Source organism: Anomalospiza imberbis, unplaced genomic scaffold, assembly GCF_031753505.1.
Source record: "Anomalospiza imberbis isolate Cuckoo-Finch-1a 21T00152 unplaced genomic scaffold, ASM3175350v1 scaffold_62, whole genome shotgun sequence".
In the NCBI taxonomy this organism is placed as follows: Eukaryota; Metazoa; Chordata; class Aves; order Passeriformes; family Viduidae; genus Anomalospiza; species Anomalospiza imberbis.
The window spans coordinates 115417-122127 of record NW_027100233.1 but is presented as its reverse complement, the minus strand read 5'-3'; the positions used below and the strand labels follow the sequence as shown (position 1 = coordinate 122127).

The window sequence follows — 6711 nt, the reverse complement described above, 5'->3', positions numbered from 1 at the left end:
GCTTTGGGAGTCTGGGGGAGTCACAACCACCCAAAAATGCCCTCCCAGCCCCACAGCCACTCCCAGACTCCTCAAACCACCCCACAGCTCCCAGCCAGGACCCTCCCCCCCCAACTACTCCCTGCAAGATAAATGACCCCAAGAACCACCAAAACCCGTTTCCATCTTCCCCAGGACCCACCCAAATTCTCTGCAAGCCACACAGCCCTGTCAGGGACCCAAATCTCCCTCATAGACCCTGCCAAGCCCCCTCCCAGCACCACAAATGCCCACAGGATTGACAGAAGCCCTTCCCAGTCCCCCCAGGAGCCCCTAAACTCCCACCTCCCATGGCACTGACCAGGAGAGCTTGGTGGACAGGAACATTTACAGCCAGGATCAGCTCGGGCACTTCAGCAGTGATTTGGGCACTTTGGGGGAACATCCCGGATAGGGAGACCCAGGCCAGGGACTGGGACAGACAATTAGAATTCTTGGAGAACAGGCGGGCTCAGGTGGACACCTTTTGCCGGCACACCTATGAGATTGTGGACATGTCCCCTGACTTTGATAGCTTCAGAACACCCAAATCCTCCCTAATATTCTATTGAACCAACCCCAAATTCACCCCCAAATCCAGGTAGATGGTGCAGCTTTAGATCTCTTTGCTCAATTTCTTTATTTTCACCCAGTTCTGGTTGTTTAGACAGGGTGAAGAAAGAAATTATTGAAATGGAAAAGACCTCCAAGATCATGCAGCACTGCTTGATGCCACCAGAAGAAATAACTGGACAGAGCGGGTGAGATTTATTTGGGGTGTAAAGTCAAGAAATCAATTTCTGCCAGTGAATTTCCAGTTTAGATCAGAGTCCTGATGGATGTTCCTGCCCCTGTGTTCATCCAGGTGCCTATGGGGAACCAGGAGGACGTGGAGACCACCTTCCAGGTGTCTTCTTAGCAGGGATCACTGGGAATGTGGGTCACCAGGGCTCTGACCAAAGTGGGTCCTCCCATGGGGGATGGAGTTGGAGCAGGGCACGAAGCTCTTCCCACAGCTGAGGCATTTGCAGGATTTCCCTTACCGGTGCCTCCGTTGGTGTTGGGTCAAGGTAGAGCTCCTGGAGAAGCTCTTCCCACACTGGGGACACTCGTAGGGCCTCTCCCCAGTGTGGACGCGCTGGTGGGTGACGAGGTGGGACTTTTGTTTGAAGGCCTTCCCACAGCTGGGGCAGCAGAAGGGCCTCTCCTCGTGTGAATCCGCTGATGTACAAGGAGATGGGAGCTGGTCTGAAACCTCTTCTGACACTGGGCACACTCATAGGGCCGCTCCCCAGTGTGGATCATTTGGTGGATGATCAGCTGGGACTTTTGGCTGAAGGTCATCCCACATTCCCCACACTTGTATTGTCTTCCCCAGTGTGGATCCTCTGGTGGCTGATCAAGGGGGACCTCTGGCTGAAGCTCTTCCCACATTCCCCACACTCATAGGGCTGTTCCCCAGTGTGGATCCTCTGGTGGCAGATCAAGTGGGATCTGCAGCTGAAGCTCATCCCACATTCCCCACACTCGTAGGGCCTCTCCCAGGTGTGGATGCGCCGGTGGGTGACAAGGTGGGACTTTTGTTTGAAGCCCTTCCCACAGTTAGGGCAGCGGAAAGGCCTCTCTTCCGTGTGAATCCGCTGGTGCCTGAGGAGACTGGAGCTGGTCTGAAACCTCTTCCCACACTGGGGACACTCGTAGGGCCTCTCCCCAGTGTGCATGCCTTGGTGGGTGACGAGGTGGGAGCTGCAGCTGAAGCCCTTGCCACACTCCCCACACTCGTAGGGCCATTCCCCGGTGTGGATCATCTGGTGCTGGATCAGGTGGGAGCTCTGCCTGAAGCTCTTCCCACACTCCAAGCACTTGTAGGGCTTCTCCCCATGGTGAACCTGCTCATGGCCCACCAGCTCCGAGCTCTGGCTGAAGCTCTGTCCACCTTCCTGGCACAGGATGCCAGGGCTTTTTGGGCTCCCGGGGTCCCTTCTCCCCTCCTTCTCTGCTTTGGGCTGCAGGGGCTCCAAGGAGTCCCCCCTGCCCCTCTCCAGGCTGTTGAGGGTCCCGCCAATGACGGTGCTCCCCCCTCTCTGGGCTCCCCACTTTGGGCTCCTGGGGGACACAGGGCTCTGCTCCTCCAGGCTGCCTCTGCCGGCAGCTGCCACCGGGACCCCCCAGTGTCCCCCCAAGGGGCCTTTTCCACTCAGCTTTGCAGTTCTTCATTCTCCAAACATCCCCCCCAAAAACCCAACCCAGGGACCCCCACAGGATATCTGGGCCGAGCTCCCCATCCCTGGTCACCCATGGGATGGGGGGTGATGGTCCCAGGGGGGCTGCGAATTCAGGGAGGGCTCGACCTCATGATTCCTTTTTCTTTCCCTGATCCTCCTTTGTCCCTTCTCTTCCTCTTCCTCCCATGCCTCCTCTTCCCTCCCTCCTCCTCCTCCCCCAGGAGCAGCAACACCCTCGGTGCCCCGTTCCCGCAGCCCTGGCAGCCCGCGGCAGGAGCGGGGATGGAGCCGGGACAGGTCGGGATGGGCAGCGCCGGGCTCTCGGCTGCTCCCACCTGCTGGGGGCGGGGGGAACCCGGCCCGGGCAAAAGGAGAGGCAAACTGGGAAAACTGGGGGCTGCGCATCCAAACTGGGCCTTGCTGGGGACCCTGCCAGGGGACTGCCAGCCCTTGGGGCTCCTCTCGGGAGATCCGGGAGGGGGGAATGCAGAGAGGGCTGGGGGATCCCAGGAATGGCAGCACTGGGAGTGACTTTTTTATACTGGGATCTTACTGGGATCATACTGGGAGCAGCTGGGCCCATGCGGGGCCAGACTGCGGTCACACCGAGGGAGACTGGGATCATATTGGGATCATACTGGGATCACACTGGGACAGAGTAGGAGCCTGCAGCGGGCAATTGAGACCATGCTGGCGCAAATAGGATACACTGGGAGTGACTGGGATCATTCTGAGTTTGACTGGGAGCAACTGTGAGCAACCGGGATCATGCTATGAGCAAGTGGGAGGACCTGGGAGTCACTGGGTGCATGCTGGGGGTGACTGGAAACAACTGGGCTTCTACTGGGATCAACTGGGATCATGCTGGAGGTGACAGGGATCATATTGGCAGTGAGTGCAACGACACTGAGGCTGAGTGGGAGTGGTTGTGAACAAATGGGATCATGCTGGAAGGAACTGGGAGTGACTGGGAGTATGCTGGAAGGAACTGGGGTACACTGGGAGAGACTGGGAGTGACTGGAACAAAAGTGAGGGTGAAAGGGAGCAACTGGAACCATGTGGGGTACAACTGGTTCATACTGGCAGTGACTGGGAGCACACTGGGCTCATCTCTAGCCCATACTGAGAAGGACTGGACTAATACTGGGAGTGTCTGAGACTGACTGGGAACACACCAGGCACATCATCCCCCATACTGGGTGTGACTGGGAGCAACTGGGAACACACTGGATGAAAGTGGGAGCAACAGGGACTGTGCTCGTGCAAATTGTATCATAACGGGGAGTGACTGGCAGCAACTGGGCTCCTGCTGGGAGCAGCCCCTGGCGGCCCCGGGAGCCCCGCACCCCTTTCCCGGCCATGCCGCCCCTCCAGCCCCAGCACCCCCCATTGCCGGGGTGCCGGCACTGCCAGGGGTCCCCCCCTCTCGGGGTCCCCGCTGGGGCTTCTGGGGCTCTTCTCTCTCTGGGCTCCCGCTCAGGGCAGCCGCGGCTCTCCTGGGGCTCCCCAAAACCGGTGTCCCCCCGCCGGGGCTCTGCTACCCTCACCGCCCACCGGGACCCCCGAAAAACACCTCCCGGGGACCCCCCGATGTTCCCCCGAGGACCAGCTGCGGCTTGGCTTTGGAGCCCTGCCAGCTCCAAACATCCCCCCGAAAACCCCAAACCCAGGGAGCCCCGGGATATTTGGGCCGAGCTCCCCCTCCCCGGGCACCTGCGGGATGGGGGCGATGCTCCCGGGGTGCTGCGAGCTCAGGCAGCGCCAGGGCCACGCGATTCCTTCTCTCCTCTCCTCCGGCTGCTCCCTGCTGCCGCTGCGCCTCTTCCTCCCTCCCTCCTCCTCCTCCTCCGCTCCCGAAGCCCCCGCAGCCGCGGGAGGGGCGGGGATGGAGCCGGGATAGGTCGGAACGCAGAGAGGGCTGGGGCGGATGCCAGGAGTGGCAGTGCCTGGGCTGTCCTGGGATCATACTGGGAGCGGCTCCTGGGTGACCGAGTTCTACTGGGATCATACTGGGATCGTACTGGGAGTGAGGAGGAGCAGCGCAATGGCTCCAGCGCTGGGGCTGGGGGCGCTCCTGGGGCCCCGGGGGGGGGCAGCGAGAGGTGAGGGGGACCCCCGGCACCGGGACTCTTTGGTCGCCCATTCCGGAGCACCGAGGGGCCCCTGAACCCCCATTCCCGGGCGCCGCCATCCCCCCGCACCCCCATTCCCGGCTTGGGTTCCACCCCGCAACCCTTATCTGGCACTGGCAACCCCCGCAACCCTTTCCCGGCCATGCCGCCTCACCCAGCACCCAGAGCCCCCTTTTCCTTCACCCAGAGACCCCCTGGACCCCTATTCCTGCCTTTCCCAGTGCCCAGACCCTCCTTTCCTCAACACCGAGGACACCCGGGACCCCTATTCCCAGCCAGCCCGGGTTTTCCCACCTTTTGCAGGGAATGGGGTCACCAGGGACCCTTGGAGTCCCGTTTCCTGACGATAGTGACACAATTAAGCTCGCCAAACGCCTCCTGGATCTCCCCTAAGCCCCCAGTGGGGATTCCTGGGAGTTCCCCTGTGTTTACCCTTTCCCAGGACTTTGGGGGTCCCCCCGACCTGTCCGTGCACCCCCAGATTTCTTCCACAGCCCCCTGTGATGGTGGGGGTGGGGGCCGAGTGCTGGTGCCCCCTTGCCTGCAGCAGATCCAACGGTGAGGGGAGTTTGGGGGGGTCCCTGAGCATTTGGGGTCCCCTGGGTTTTGGGGTGACCCCCGGGCCCCCCAGGATCTCCCTGAACACGCTGACACTGCCCGTGCGCAGTGAGAAGGTTCATACCCGGCACGGGGTCCCAGCTCAGTCACCGGCATCGCCCAGGAACCCCCAAACCCTCCTGGGACCCCCAAACCCCCCGGGACACCTCGACCTCCCCGGGACCCCAAAACTATCCCTGGGCCATCCAAAAACTCCCCAAGACCGCAAAAACCCCACACAGACACCCCCCAAACCCTCCCAGGACATCAAAATTCCCACAAGGCCTCCCAGCACGCCCCAGACCCCCCTGAGAAGGTTCGGTCCTGGCAGGGGGTCCCCATCTCTGTCACCGGCCGGTACCCCAAACCAGCCTTGGGTTCGCCCTGGGATTGCCCAATCCCCCCATTTGGGAATCCTGAAAAACCCCCTGGGAACCCCCAAAAATCCACCAGGACCCGAAAAACCCTGGAGATAGACAAAACCCCCCCAGGAATTCTTCAGGGAAGTTTATACTCAGCACGGGGTCCCCATCACCATCATCGGCATCACCCGGGTACCCCCAGATCCTCTCGGGTCTCCCAAACCCTCCTGGGACCCCCAAACCCTCCCAGGTACCCCTAAATCCTCCCAGGACTCCCAACCCTCCCCGGGCTCCGCTGCCAGAATCAGCAGGAGTGGTGTTGGCCTCTTCAGGGGAGTTAGAGTGGGACCCGACCAGAGCGGGGGCCCTTAAACCCCAAAAATCCACCCTGGGGGGCAAAACATCCCCTACAGCGGCTTGGAGTGAGTCCCCCAGAAAAATGTCACTTAAAGCCGTCATGATCGCCCCTGGAAAGGGGCTTGTGGGGCTGTGGCCCCACAAACACCTGAAAATGGGGAGGAAAAACACCCTTGGAGTGGTGAGGTCCCCCCCAACATCCATAAAAAGAGAAAAACTCCTCTTCAGAGGGGCCTGAAGACCCTTCAGGGCCCACGAGGAGGGACAAGACCCCTCCTCTGCAGGGGCCTCTTTGAGCCGGGAGCTCTCCCGTTGGCTGCCCTCGGGGGAGCCCCGAACGACGGCGGCTCCTGGGCTGAGCCCCCCTCAGCCGGGGCTGCGGAGGGAACTGGGGGGGCTGGGACGGGGCCTGGGGGTCCTGGGGTGACCTGGGGGAGCCTCAGTGGGTCCCACCTCCCCCTGTGCCCCCTCTCCCACCCCCTTCCCATTGTTCCCCCCAAACCTCCGCTCCCCCAGCTGGGTTTGGGGTGCTGCTACCAACACCCTGACCCACAGCATGTCAGGTCGTGTTCTGACTCTGTCAGCAGTTTGGTTTATTTGTTTGATTGTATTATTGCAGTTATCTTTTAAATTTTCCTAGTAAAGATCTGTTATTCCTATTCCCATATCTTTGCCTGAGAGCCTTTTAATTTCAAAGTTATAATAATTTGGAGGGAGGGTGGTTAAATTTTCCATTTCCAGGAAGGCTCCTGCCTTCCTTAGCAGACACCTGTCTTTTCAAACCAAGACAGATTTTGGTGCCCAACCTGCAGCCCGAGGGCATCGAGAGGAAAAGGGAATAACAGTTCTTGAGGAACCTAATTTTTGTGTGCTGCTATAGAAACCTCGTTAAGCGACACCATGTGGTCCAGCTTACCCTGGTTTGGGTAGCAGCACATGGTTGTGGCTGTGCCAGCGCCCCCACCGACCTCCAGCCCTGGGAACCTGGAGCAAGGTGAAACCACAACTTTGCAAATGCT

At 60.2% G+C, this 6711-nt stretch overlaps 1 pseudogene; it reads right to left on the bottom strand.

Moving 5' to 3' along the window:
• Positions 1–5794, bottom strand: part of LOC137467410 (zinc finger protein 420-like) — a 111664-nt pseudogene extending 105870 nt beyond the window's left edge.
• Between the last annotated feature and the right edge of the window lie 917 nt (positions 5795–6711).